The 15,430-nt window shown below is 32.3% G+C and overlaps 1 pseudogene; it reads right to left on the bottom strand.

The window, feature by feature from the left end:
- Positions 1-10,845: 10,845 nt before the first annotated feature.
- On the bottom strand, positions 10,846-12,461 carry LOC107017303 (annotated as a pseudogene).
- Between the last annotated feature and the right edge of the window lie 2,969 nt (positions 12,462-15,430).

Here is a 15,430-nt window from a genome sequence, read left to right as displayed (position 1 = left end):
AAGAATGCTTCACAAATATTTATAGGGCAATTTAATAATCAATAAAAAGAGAAGAAGTGGTTGCATATTTCAAAGTGGCCCCATATATTGCTTAAAAAAATCATATTTTTTCAAGATTGCTGCAAAATTATTAATACCGAGAAAAGTTGGTAAAATTTAAGTGCGTCATCAAGTGATGGAAAAAATAATAATTAGTGCACGTGTTGCAATTATCAATTAAAAAAAATCACTGTTTTGTGATTGCTTATTTTATTTTATTACATAAAGAAATGTCATGAACACTTCTTGTATACTAGAATTGGACAAAGTACATTAGTATGAATTATGTTGTAGTAATGATATTTTTTTATTTTTAATTAAATATTTTGAATTAAAACTTTTTAAAATGGAGATAATTTGGAAATGTCACACCAAGTAATTGATTCTCTATAATGCGCTATTCGATTTCAATTGGAGCTCCAATACAAGTTACAGTAGGGTAGATGATAACGGCTTAGTGTAGAGGAATATTTAAACGAGATGAGGCAAGACAGAACATAATGGGGCAAGATAAGACTTTCATTTTTAAGAAATGCAAATGGAGCTTCGGAAGTTGGTGGGTTTGACTAATTCTTTTTTTAAAAAAAAATTGGGAGCAAAATACTACATTCGTTCACTTTTACTTATCACAGTTTGACTTGACACATCAATTAAGAAAATAATTAATGATAAATATATTTTACCAAACTATTCTTATTAAATGATGATTTAGAAAATGATTTGAAAAATAAATATCCAATGTTAAGGATAAAACATTTAAAAAAAAATTGTCTTCTCTTAATATGTTAAAAGTGATAAAGTAAATAAAATATTATATTTTAGAAATAAATACAATTAAAAGTGAAAGAGAGAAAATATTATAGTATTTTTTTTGGATAGATATTTTGTGTTAAAGAACTTTCTACTTTCGTTTGTGTGGTCCAGCCTATATCCCATGTGTTAAAAAGGAAGAAACTCTTCCTTTTTTGTTTGCAATAAATTTTTGATATATCTTTATTGAATTTGCTACAGGTCAATAATTACAAAGTTAAAAAATAGGCACATTTTATCTCTATGAATAAGGGGCTCTACATCATTATAGAGATAAAATTATTAAAGAGTAGAGTGATTTATATTATACACTGTGGATGTGTGTTTGGTTCTTCAATTGGATTTAATTAAATTTTGATTTGATTTTTTGATTCAGTTGTAGAAAATTGTGCACCATAGTTTATACTAAATTAGATCGGTTTGATTCGATTTTTTCTACTTTAGTTCGATTTAGTTCAATATTTTTTAAATTTGTGAATAAAAATAAAAAGAAAATATGATAAAATATTAAGAATTTCATGTGTTTAATTTATAATTAAGAAGACGTAGTATAAATGATTCTTTAACTAGGAGAATTCAAATTTTGTTTATGTTTCTAGGAAAGATGCAAAAAGATTTGTTAATTAGATGGATTATTTACCCTCCCGTGTTGCTATAGAGATGACAAATTAAATATACAATGACAGAATAAGCAAACATATTGCAGATAAATGGTAAAGAGCACACAACAAATTTCTTTACTCACAAAACAAGTCTAGTGTCCACACATTAAAATATAATTAATATTTTTAATTTATTTGATAAAACTTTGATTTTTCAGTACATTGTAATTTTGGGATTTTTACACTAAATTTCGAATCGAAAAATTGAAGTTTTGAAAATAAAAAACCGAAACCGAAATACTAAAGAATCAAAATAATTCAATTCGACTCAATTTTTCTATTTTTTGATATTTATAAAATAACTTGTGAAGAAAAATATATAAAATGTGAGATATTTTAACAAGATGAAAATTAAAAGACCATCTATTCCAAGTCTGAATTATTTTATGTAATATTTTACAGGCCCACATTATGTAAAGAAATTTGTTTACTATGATGATATCAATGTTCCACGATTTTTTCTTCAAAAATTTTCATATAAATCACTTGGTGTCATTATTTTCTTTATTATTATATCTCTATTTTTTAAAAAATTATTTTTGTTGTAGTTCTTCATTTTTCAACAAATTGATAGTAAAGCCTTGATTTGACATATTTATAGTTTTGGGTGAATGATGAAAGCCAACTGTAGTAGAATGATTATTTAAATAACGTAAATTATGTCAGAAATTAATCTCTTTAAAGTTTTAAGAGTTTTGAAAGTTTTCAATTTGTACAATAACTTCATAGATAGTCATTGTTGTAGCTGACAATTATAAAATTTGAAAACGGTTATAAATTTATTGAATTATGGATTGTCCATTTGATTACTTCAAGAATTATGATTAATTCATGTATGTATAATTTCAAGGTGATATGAATTTTGATGGATAACTATGTATCTACTAATTGGGCATTTATCATGGTGGCCTTTGGGATGATATCTCTACTGTATAAATAGAGATATCATTCACCTTTTGTATAACACACTTGAATAAGAAGAAAGTCATCTTCTTCATCTCTATGTCTTGTCTTCTTCTCTTTATATTTATATTGCCATGAGCTTGACTTTGTAATACGTTATCAGCACGAATATGTTCAAAAAGTTGTAGCACTTCGCAAAAGTGTTGTAGTTGAAACACTTGTGAGCAGAAACATGTTCTATTCATTTTTTCCTGTTACACATTTATATTTTCAAAAGTTCCTCTTATACTAATAATTTATTTTAGTATATATGTGATTATGAAAAGGTAGAACATATTGATTTGTTTTACTTTAAAATTTTATACATTAGTTTATGATTATACTAACATTTCTTCGTTTCAGAAAAGAATTGAAGGATAAAGAAGTAAATTTTCTTGTTGATTTTCGTAGTGTTAACTATGAGGAACTTATTAATATTTATAATTGCTAAAGGTGAGAAAACTCAGAAAACTCTTAGTCTTCTTTTGATTAGATTTGCTTCTATAATTCTTGATATTTTTTAAAGGCTCATGGTTAAGTTTTATTGGTATAGACTTATATGACATTAGTTGAAAGTTAAGACGGGGAATTCAAAATCAATCGCACCAAATAGGGTAAGACATCAGGTTAAAGTCCGGATGCGCCGTAATAAAAAAATGTTTGAGGGTAAGACGATAGATTCATGTTCTATCGCACCAAAAGGGTAAGACATCAATTTGAGTTTTGATGCACCGTAATTGGGTTCAAGTCCCTTAGAATTATGGTGTGACACGCCTTATATGGGTAAGACAATAAAATGATGACTAAGGAAAAATAATATACTTTTGAAATGAAATTCATCATACTGAATTTGCTCCATTCCTTAAAAAGAATGTGGTAGCAACATATGATAAATTTCCAATGACATGTTGACTTGCTCCGTTTTATCGTATGAATGTGGTAGCAGTAAATAATTAGTCTGAAAGATGACAAATAATTAACGATATAAAAAAAGGGCGTTAAGAGACGAAATTATTATAGTCATCATTGTAGTAATTATAAAAGGAAGAACACTATCGGTTCTCCAAATAGTCCTTCAAAATATGAAGGTAATTTTTATTATCAAAATGGTATAAATAGTCATTGGACTTATGAATGTTGTCGACCCAATAACTTGACAAGTTTATAAATCCTCCATCAAAAGACAAGAAGTTAAAGTGATACACTTCATCTTTCAAAGTGATGTTGAGGTGTGTCATGGAAATATGATGGAATTTAATTCCATGACAATGTGCTTAAATGATTAGTCCATTCCTTGTAAAGAATGTGACTTGTAGTGAGTATTGTGAATGCTTGACCATTCTATAAGAGAATGAGTCAAGATGTGATAAAATTATTATGTGTTGGATATATGCCACAATTCACCTCTATGGAAGGTTTGAAAAAAAATGATATATGTCACATTTCATCTCTATGGGAGGTTTGAGAGAAATAAATAAATTTTTGTTTGACATGAAAGGTCAATGGTCGTGTGCGTTTATACGTCATGAATATAATGATATGTTTATTATGAACAACCGAAAGAACAAAAAGAAAGAAGTAATTCTTGCCTATAAAGGTTGTGGCCATGCTCAAATATACTGTTTGACAATACAAATTTGTCATTGGTTGTGTACCTATGGTACAACAAAAGTAAAGCAAGAAAACACGTCTTGCTCGTAATAATTTTAACCATGAAAATAATAATATAATTTCTCCTTGAGGAGATGTTCACCATATAGATGGCGTCATGGAATACATGATACAACGCAAAATTAATTGCAAGCTCTAACGAGTTGTGCTATTATCAGAGGAATAATATTGGGGTTGTAGTAAGTCTCAAAAGAAACTTTTTGAGTTTCGGATAAATTGAAAAGAAATATTGAGACTATAAAGTATGAACAGATTTAATATCTTTAAATTACTACAACCGAAGAGGGTTATAAATATTATCCATTTTTTACCTCTTGTTTGTTGCACACAAACATAGACATGCTGATGTAATCACATGCAGAAGTAAATTATAAGTGTACTGAAATAAAGCTCAGTTGGCATGACCGGTTGACCATTCTAGTTTAAATGTGATGCAAATTTAATTGAGAATTCATGTAGATTATATGATGAAGAAATAAAAGATTCACTTGTTCTCTTCATAAAATACTCATTGTACCAGCTAAGGTTGGGATTGTAATTCCCTGAAGTTTTTGGAACATATAAAAAGGTGAATATGTACCCATTCACCTGCCATGTGGATTATTTGAAACTATATGATAGATACATCTATGCGATGATCACATGTGCTTTGTTATCAACTTACAAATTGGTGTTTGTAAGGTTGTTTGCTCAAATTATTAAATTAAGAGCACAATATCAAACTATGAAATTATATTGATAATGTTGTTTGATTTAGCAGAAATTGTATGCCTCCAATTATAGCTAAGTCATAGTTATAAGAACAAAACTCCCAAATAAGATTTGGTATACCATATTTTTATTTAACATATAGCAACACATGTATTTGTCAAGCCAACAAGGTTTCACCATTAAAAATTGATACAGGGTCAGAAACCAAATAATATTCATTTAAAAGGTTGAATGTGCAATTATGTTTTTAATTGCTCCACTACGCACAAAGATAAATCCCAAATAAGGTTGGGATGAATGTTAGATTTTCTAAAATTAGGGGGAGAGATGATTTTGACAGTTGAAAATTATGTGTAAGGTTAATTATGCATAATCTAGATCCTCGCTAAATAAATATGTGAAATTAAAGTTCAAGGGATAATTTATTTGCATAATGTTGCAAATCAATTGCCAGATGAATGTACTGACCCTGTGATATAATTCAGTTGCAAATGCTCCAATGTGAAGTTTATGATACGCCGAAGCGTAATAGACCAATCGGTTCCAAATATAAAATTTGTTGAAGAAGGATAAGAGCAATTGATTAATATGGTCATGATAATGAGGCAATTTCTATAAAATAGCACATTGACATAACACTTCATAAAACCTCGAAAAAGTGTAACACCACGTAGCCAAAAGAAACCAAAAACCAACTTTTCAGAAAAAAATCTGCAGGTGCTACCAACGGTGGCATCGACGGACCATAGACTGAACCACGATCCATCGTGCACAACCGTCGATGGGATCAGAAACTCTCAAAAATTTCAGCCTAGAAAAAAAATTGTTAAGTCTTGAACGACGGACGGACTTACAATCCGTAGGTCATATGACGGTCCGTAGCCTATGACCATCGATCAAGACTCCCTTCAACCACTCTCTGACAAGATGTACGGATGACAAGCACGGTCTGTAGGTGGACCTGTGGTCCGTAGGTCTGACTGTAGGTGGAAACTTTGCAGACAGTTAAGGGGAAATGTAGTTAGGTCAACTTCAAATGATCATAATTCTTAGCACAAAATGAATTAAATCTCCCATGACCTACCCACAGATAGATAATTGAATTATCTTTCCATAAACATTGACCTTGCTAAAATCAGACCTCCGAATAAAAAGTTATGTCCATTTTAGTAAAGGCCTGTCGAACAGGCCCTCACGACGGACTCAACGACAGGGCGTCGGCAGACGACGGACCGTTAGTCCTGGCCGTCGTTTGGCCCGACAACAACTTTCTCAGGGGTGTTTTTTACCTTTCCCACTCCGTTTAAACCCTAAGTGACTTCGTTTTGACCCTAAATCATCAGATTTTAGTCAGTTTAAGCCTAGAAACATAGTTAAAACATATTCAAGTCAAATCATTAAATCAAAACTTAGAAATAGAAGCAAGAGAGGAGAAAAAGCTCAAGAACCCTAGTTCAAGAACGCCACAAGCTTCAGCAGTTCCAGCCCCAAAACTTAAGTATTTTTTCGTAGATTTCATCACCAGGTATGTGGGATTTCACTAGTGGGTTCCTTTCACCCATTGGGTCCCTAGTTTTCAGTCAGATTCTTGATTCTCATATCATGCTTAGACCTAGGGTTTCTAGAACTTTGATAGAACTTCATGATTTAGTTAAATATATGTTCCAAATCAGATTATCATGTTATTACTCAGATTATCGCATGAATTTCAAAACCCTAGCTTTGTATTTCTTTAGTTCTTGAATTACACATGCTAGGTCAGATATTTCAGACACTTCAGATATACATGTCTCAGTTATAAATGCATAATTACCAGATTCATTGTTGCATTCTCAGTTTGCATGTTCAGTTTCGAGCTATCTAGTATTTACAGAAATTCAGACATTAATAGTAAATTTACAGAATTCATTGGGAGTAGCATAATACCGAGTTGGACTAGGGTTTAGCGTACCCAATAGTTCCAGAACTACTAGCCAAGTAGGTTGTAAGCCCCCTCTGTGGGAAACCAGTTTAGTGATCACGCCAGCATTCTTTATACCTTTGGCATGGTATATTGGATCCTCTCGATGGGGCGCATACATCGGACTCCACATTTAGCTCATGTGATTTTATTATCATTATTAGTAGCTTCCATAGCTCAGTCAGACTCTCTGCACTGACCATTTATCAGTATATTCAGTATTCAGTTTTAGCATGTTATAAATTGGTCATTACATCCAGTTAGCTCAGAATTCAGTTATCATGTCAGATTATTATACTTGTTATTTGGCTTGTTCAATTATGTTTTATTTCAACTTTACTCTATCCTACATGCTCAGTACCTTTCAAGTACTGACGCATACGTGCGCTACATCTTCTCGTGATGTAGGTTCAGGTTCCAGCATTCAGATCACGCATAGATCGATTTCCCGATCTCCAGTTCAGCAGATTCAGTGGTGAGCCCTCATTCTCCGAGGACAATAGTCATGAGTTTCATTTCAGTCGTTAGTCATTTAATTTCAGTTTTTGCTAGATTTAGCTGGGACTTGTCACAGTATTTCTAGTCCAATTTAGAGGCTTATTTCAGACATAGTTAGATTCAGCTTAGTATTGAGTTAATATTTATTTTGTATTAAACTCATTCTTTTCAAATATCTAAGTTATAGAATATGAATATTCCCCATCTTTTCATTTTAAGTATGATTAAGCTTCCGCAACAGTTTATTATCTTTAGTATGCTCATGATCATGCCAACAGGGTTAGTTGGGATCACTTGTGGTCCTAGGTTCCGTGACCGCGTCTCGGGGGTAGCTCGGGGCATGAAAAAAAGGTCCAGGTTCCTGGAAAATAATGAAAAATGAAAAGATCTCTATAAGTTATCTCTTGTTGGAATCAATATCAAATAAATGTCGACGACATCTTTGATATGAGGTAGCGCTCAATGATATAAATTGTGACGAGGATCTTGAATTCAAATCTGTCATAGAGTGGGACAGATAAATGATTGGCCAAGTAAAATGCATAATTCAAGTATATATTATTTCACTTATAAAAGTGACGTTTTGGATTGGTAGTCCATAAATCAAGGTATAATGTCAGTGGGGTACAAATAAATTATTATGCGATAGTATAACCAAATGCGGTTTGTTCCTTGGGGCATAAAGGTTTGTCGCAAAAATTCTGACATTATTGGAGATGTTTTCTACTATGGTGGATGCAATGAGGTTTCTTTTGATCTGACAACATATGAAAAACTTGAATGCATGTAATGAATAATTGTAATGTTTAGCTAGACAATGAAGGTTATATGAAAATCCATGAAGCAATCGAGGTGTCTGAAACATATAAAAGTTTGAAGGAAACTTTTTCAATAAAGCTTCAAGAATCCTTATATGGATTGAAATTATCAAGGAAGAAAAGGGTAAAAAAAGAATGACCTAGTTGTTCTTGAATTTTTATGAAAAGGCCAGGATATGAATTTGTTATTATAGTTGTGTATATTGATGACTTGAACGTCATTAGTACTCTTAAAGAGATTTTAAAAGTTGTTGAGTGTTTGAAATGGTGAAAAGGTCTTGGTAAGACAGAATGTTGTCTTAATCTACAGATTGATAATTTGACGAATGAAATATTTGTCCATCAATCAATATACACAGAAAAGTTTTGATGCAATTTTATATTGATAAAAATCACATTCATTGAGTACCCCATGATTATGAGATCGCTTGAAATAACGATGACTCATTTGATCTCAAGAGAAGGATGAATAGCTTCTTGGTGATAAAACTTCATATCTTAGTGCAATCAGGGTACTTATGCATCTTGCTAACAATACTCAACCAGATATCTATTTTGCAGTAAATTTACTGGCAAGATTCGGTTCCTTCCCAACAAAAGGACATTGAAATGGTGTTATGTATATACTTGAATATCTTTGAAGAACCATAGACATGGATTAATTCTATTTCGAAAAATTCAAGTCAAAGTTGATTGGTTACGCAGATGCAGAATATTTATTTGATCCGCATAAATCACAATCTCAAATACGTTATTTGTTTGCATGTGAAGGCACCAATAATGTCATGGCGATCAATGAAGTAAATGTTGCTAGCAGATATAAAAGCCTTCCATGAAGCAAGTCAAGAGTGCGTATGGTTGAGATAAATGACACACCATATTCAGAAAATGTGTGATTTTTTTTTGAAAAGAACATACCAAACACAATGTACAAAGATTGGAGACATCATCGCAAGAAATTAAGTGATGTTTTAATCGGAGGAAGGGGGGGAGAGTATAATACGCATTGCACTCTTTTTTCCTTGACCGAGGTTTTGTCCCACTGGGTTTTCCTGGCAAGGTTTTTAATGAGGCAACAAATAGTGCGCATCAAAAGATATGTGTACTCTTTTTCCTTCACTAGAATTTTTTCCCACTGGATTTTTTTTCTAGTAAGTTTAATGAGGCACATTATCTATGAACATCTAAGGGGGAGTGTTATAAATTCATTGAATTATGGATTGTCCATTTGATTACTTCAAGAATTATGATGAATTCATGTACGTATAGTTTCAAGGTGATATGAACCTTGGTGGATAACTATGTATCTACTAATTAGGCATTTATCATGGTGGCCTTTGGGGTGATATCTCTACTCTATAAATAGAGATATCATTCACCTTTTGTACAACACACTTGAATAAGAAGAAAGTCATCTTCTTCATCTCTATGTCTTGTCTTCTTCTCTGTATATTTATAATCCCATGAGCTTGATTTTGTAATACAATTTTCGCAAATAGGCTCCATTTTAAGTAGAGCCTTCCACATGGGTTAGGCCCGTTGGGCCGACCTGATCTTACCCGGTGGGTAATAGGTTGGACAAAGATTTTTGGAACCCATTTAAGAAAATGGCTTTTGCTCGGTTTGAATAAACCTGTTGATTTGGGGCTTGAGAAATATAGGTAAGGTCGGCTCGTGGGCCAATAAAAATTTATTAAAAACTATAATTCAATACTAAAATTTAAAATTAAATAGAGTCCAAACTCAAAACAATTAGGTTAATATTTCTACTTAGATATTTATACCTTTATTTGAGAAAAAAACTTAATAGATATTATATAGATAATTTTATTTGTGGATTTGATCTCAAGTAGTAACATTAACATCATGCAATATTATTTTTTCAATATTTATGATAATATTTTAAAATTATAATATATTAATTTAATAATTATAAAGAAATATAATTATTAAAAAAGTGGACTGGCCCGGCAAGCCTGTAGCTCATGTACTTGTGGGTTGGGCCTACCGTTTTCTGGCCCACGTCAAAAATGGGTTAGTCCAGCCTGGCCCATAAAATGTCAAAGCTTGTGTGGATTAACCCTGATGGGATGGGCTAGCCCATATTGACGGCTCTAATTTTAAGTGGGCATTATTGCATAAAAATGCGCAAAGGACAGAAATCACATACTTTTAAGGCAAAATTACCATTTGTTCCTTATAAGTTTATAATTACAAAAATCACTCAAACTGATACAATAATATAAATGCTGATACATTAATCTGATGCGCGAGATACATTAATCGTTAAGTAAGATACATTACATTTTATACATAATACACCAATTTGATGCATATTTTATACATGATACACTACTCTGATGCGCGAGATACATTAATTGATGCGCAGATACATTAATATGATGCGTGAAAATAAGGAATTTTGAGAATTTATAAAACTAATTGGGGACAATGGTAATAAGAGAACTTAAAGGTGAGATTTCTATCATTTATCCTAAAAAAAAGAAGATTGATTACGTGTGATCAAGGAGTCTAAATCTGATATTTTATTGCTGCTTTTCAATTTTCAAAAGGGATAACAACTTTATACATGCAACAGATTTTTCTAGGATGAAGCAAGAAGTGAAAGAAGACCAATTTTAAAATGTGTTCCTTTGTTAAATATGCAATTTTATTTAATACTAGCTATAACTTAAACAGAATAAGATTGATAAGAACAGAACAAATTTAAGTACTACAGATGGAGTGGAAGTTTTGGTTCCATGATCAAAGATATCGGATTTTTTGGGTGTATAATCAATCCATAAATCTCCTCCATGGTTATATCTTCTGGCTTCGTATCTCCTCCTAATTTCCAATTGAATCCATGCAACAAATTAGCCATTGTTGTTTGAACAACCTTCAAGCCAAGGCTATACCCCGGGCACCTTCTCCTTCCAGAACCAAATGGCAACAACGCGAAATTTTGTCTTTTTATATCTATGTTATTTCTTATGAATCTTTCAGGAATGAACTCTTCTGGCCTATCCCAATACTTTGGATTTCTTCCTAAAGACCATCCGCTTACAAATACAGTTGTCCCTTTTGGTATGTCATAACCAGCAACATTACAATCTTCGAGAGAGTAATGGGGAGCAAGCAATGCACATAAGGGGTGAAGTCTAAATATCTCCTTTATTATGGCATCTATATAAGGTAACTTAGAGAAGTCCTCTTCTTCTACCCATCCTTCTCTTCCAATGGCTCTTTCAAGTTCGTGGTGTGCCTTGTGGATGATGTTTGGTCTCCTCAAAAGTTCTTGAAATGCCCACTCTATCGTTGTTGCTGTAGTATCTGTTCCACCAGCTACCGTATCCTGACATTGATGACAAATTAAGATAATGGTCTATGTATATAACTTATATCATTATTCTAGTTTAGAGAAATTAAGTAAACTTACATGTATTAATCCCATCAGACTATCTGTAGTTAGCTCAATTTCCAGATTTGGGTCATCAGCAAGGTGTAACATAGCATCGACCATATCCTTTGGAATATAATTCTCCTCTTTTTGCCTCTTTGCCTTGTGATCTTCAAGTACATATTCATAAAATTTTGTCATATTCTTTCTTAATTCCTTCATTCGTGTTTTACGTATCCTTGTAAGTCGAACCAACTAAGCGAAGGTATCCAATCCACAATATTAATAACCCCACAAAGAACAAACCACTTATCAAACATCCATTGCAATCTTTCATGAGTTACTATTGAAGTATCTGAGTTTGATTGATCACTAAAATATTTGTCACTCATAACCAACCTATTAATAGTACGAAGAGTAAATCGAGGTAAATGGTCTCTAAGAAAAATTGGCTTTCCTGAGTGAGGAAAAAGACGAGAAATTAAAGTTTGTCTTTCCTCAATACGAATGTACTCTAACGAATGAAGCCTCTTGGGACTAAATATCTCAGTTAGGTAAATTTTTCTAGCTTGACGCCAATATGCACCGTAAGGTGCCCATGTCATGTCTGAGTAGTTAAAACTAGTGTACTTACCAGCAGCTAATGCGGGACGAGATGCGAAAATAGCATCAAGTGTTTTCAATATCTCTTTAGCCATTTCTGGAGATGATGCTACCAAAACAGGCTTCGAACCGAACTTAAGTAGCATTAAATCTCCATATTTTTGCGAAAGATGGTGCAAAGATACATGTGGGAGTGAACCAAGGAGATTCAAATTGCCAATAATTGGCCATGGCTTTGGACCTGGTGGTAGTTTCCTTTTGGGATGGTTCAATATTTTTATTTTTAAGAGAAAAGCAAATGCGAGTAGCCATGAGCCAAAAACTATGAAAACCCAAGGGATCTCCATCTTTGATATTTAAGTAATTGAAGTTAAATATAGATATAATACAATTCAAGAATGCTTCAGAAATATTTATAGGGCAATTGACTAATCAATAAAAAGAGAAGAAGCGGTTGCATATTTCAAGTGGTTCCATATATAATTAGAGGCGGAATCAGAATTTCAAGTCAATCCGTTCTAAATTTTAAAAAGAACAACGATCTTAACCTAAAGTAACAATCATCAACTTAATGAATAAATACAAGTATTTAATTCACTAAAAATGACAAATTACTTAAACATTATATGAATATAAGTATTATCATTACAACTGCACTCGACAAGGTGTCATATTTTGAAGAAGATCAATAATCACATCATTAGGCACACTTTCAAATAATTTTTCTTATATATAACAAACTAAACAATAATTTTAAAATGTCATCACCGATTCTATTTCGCAAGTCATTTTTAATGAACTTCATTAAGGAAAAAACTCTAACCACACTTACAATAGTCAAATGTTATATCAAGCTTAACTTCACAGCCTAACTTTTGGAGAAAAGAATTGCATTGAAACTTGTGACAACCCCCTCGGGATCCACATACTCAGGTATTGTCTCTGTCATGGGCGGCCATTCGCTCTTTTAATCCCCTCTTATTGGCTCGCAGCCTCAAGGGAGAATCGAACCCGTGACCTATGGCTCCTTTACATCCCTCCCAAGGAGATCGCCTCTTACCAATTGATCTGCTAGAGTTGGAGTGGAAATATATTGTTATGAAATTTTTGGCAGGGTTGCCACGTATCTTGTGCAAGTTTGACGTTATATGGGTTATAATGGACCGATTTACCAAGTGTATATATTTTATATTAGTTCAGATTACTTGTAGTTTGAATAAGTTAGTCTAGATTTACATTCAGGAGATAGTTACCTGTATGAGATGCCCATTTTAAATTTATTTGAGATACATAATTGATATCTCATGTCTGGATGTCTATGCATATGGAGTTGGTACTAGGTTGGATTTTATTACAAGCTTTCACCTTCAATGGTCTGTTGATAAACTATTTAGGTCTTAGAGGACATGTTTCAGGCGTGTGTGAGCAACTTTAGTGGTGATTGGGTCAAGTTCTTATTTTTAGTAGAGTATACATAGAACAACAATTATCATTTGAATAGTGAGATAGCGTCATTCGAGATATTGCATGGTAGGACATATTGATATCCAAAAGATAAATATGATGTATTGAGCTGATTGGGTTGTGGGACACTGATCGATTGAGAAAATTCTTATATAAGGTAAAGTTCTTCAAGATAGGTTTCTCATCGCTTAAAAACAAGTGAGAGTTATACAAATTAAAAAGGTTCGTGATTTATAGTTCATGATTGGAGAACATGTTTTGTTAAAGGTTTCACTCATAAAAGGTGTGATGAGATTCAAAAAGAAAGGAAAGTTGAACTTGAGTTATATTGTTTTTTTTTTTTATTGTTGAGTGTAATAGTAATGTTTTTGATATACAATTCAAACATATAGACCAGATATCTCTAACTTTTTGAGCGTCTATTGATATCCTATTATTTTACCGTTCGAGGACGAACGTTTGTTTTAGTGGTAGATGATGTAACGACCCGCTAGGTCGTTTTGAAAACTAGGACTAGTTTGACTCTTTCTGAAAAATTTAAAGGGGGTATTTTAACTATTGATAACTACAAGTACCTAGTTGATGAAACTTTTATTAATATAAGTAATATAGAAGGGGTGGAGGCAGAAACTTACCGTAAGCGACGNGGTGGAGGCAGAAACTTACTGTAAGCGACGAACGAGAGGAAAAACAATAAGAATTGCTCAGGTAAACGCAAGAAATTTTCATTCTTTCTCAGTTCTGCATATTAAAATAGGTTGCAGAGGGCATTAGATTGTTGTTATTATTATATTCTTAGGTTATTAAGGGTGTTTTTTTTTTTTCATGGGTAAGATGTAGTGTATAGTGAGTTGAGAATTTATTTATTATCACGGATTGAGATTTCTAGGGACGTTAGTGTGGTTATTAGGTGATAGTCTAATAAAATCCTAATCGCTAATGGTTATCCCATGTAGTATTATATAAAGTTGAAATTTGAAAATAGACGAAGTGTGAAATCTGGAAATTTAATCTGCAAAATTTTTCTCCCTTATAATTTTTTTTTTTTGCATAAGAATGATGGGGGTAAAGGCTTGAGCCAATCATTGGGCAATGATTTCCAATGATTGGCATTTGACAAACAATTTGGGAAAAATTGTCACTTGTTGCAGAATGACAATTAGGAGGAAAATTGCAGGCTGCTTGCGACTGATGTCGTGCATCGTTAGGGTGGAATTATTCTTATTTTATTTATTTACAAAATTAATTTACTAGTTTTTGATATATTGAGATAGGTAATTAATTATTGGATATATATTATATGATCTAACATTGAAATTTAGTGTATTTAAGAAATTAAGGTTAAATTCTTGGCTTGAAATTTGACAAATTGGCATATAAATTATATCAAGATTTGGAGTTTGGTTGAAAATATGAGTGGGTTTTAGCGTCTATGATAGACATATAATAATTTGAATGTCTACAAAAATTGCTTACTTACGAATATTGCAAAATTGGTAGATTGGGAACGTTCCGAAACCTTGCGAAAAGGAAAGGAAAAATCTTAAAAGATTCGTGGCACAAGTTCGGCATCTAAGGTATGTTAAGACTTTTTAGACTTGTTGAAGGACGTTTTCCTAATTAAAGATTAAAAATGAAAATAGACAAAGGGGTAAGGGGGAAAGATGGTGGTCTCGTATCAATGGTGTGACGGGCATTGGTACGAGTACCGGTGTTATAAAAAGGAAAATTTCTATTATAAAATGTGGATTGAAAATTGAGAATGCCAAAGCCTATGGGCATTAGCTGATATATTATTGTCTTGAATCCCTTGTGTGATTGTGTTTTATTTATTTCACCCGTATAGTTGTGA

This window comes from Solanum pennellii, chromosome 4, assembly GCF_001406875.1.
Source record: "Solanum pennellii chromosome 4, SPENNV200".
NCBI lineage: Eukaryota > Viridiplantae > Streptophyta > Magnoliopsida > Solanales > Solanaceae > Solanum > Solanum pennellii.
This window is presented reverse-complemented; position numbering and strand designations above follow the sequence as displayed.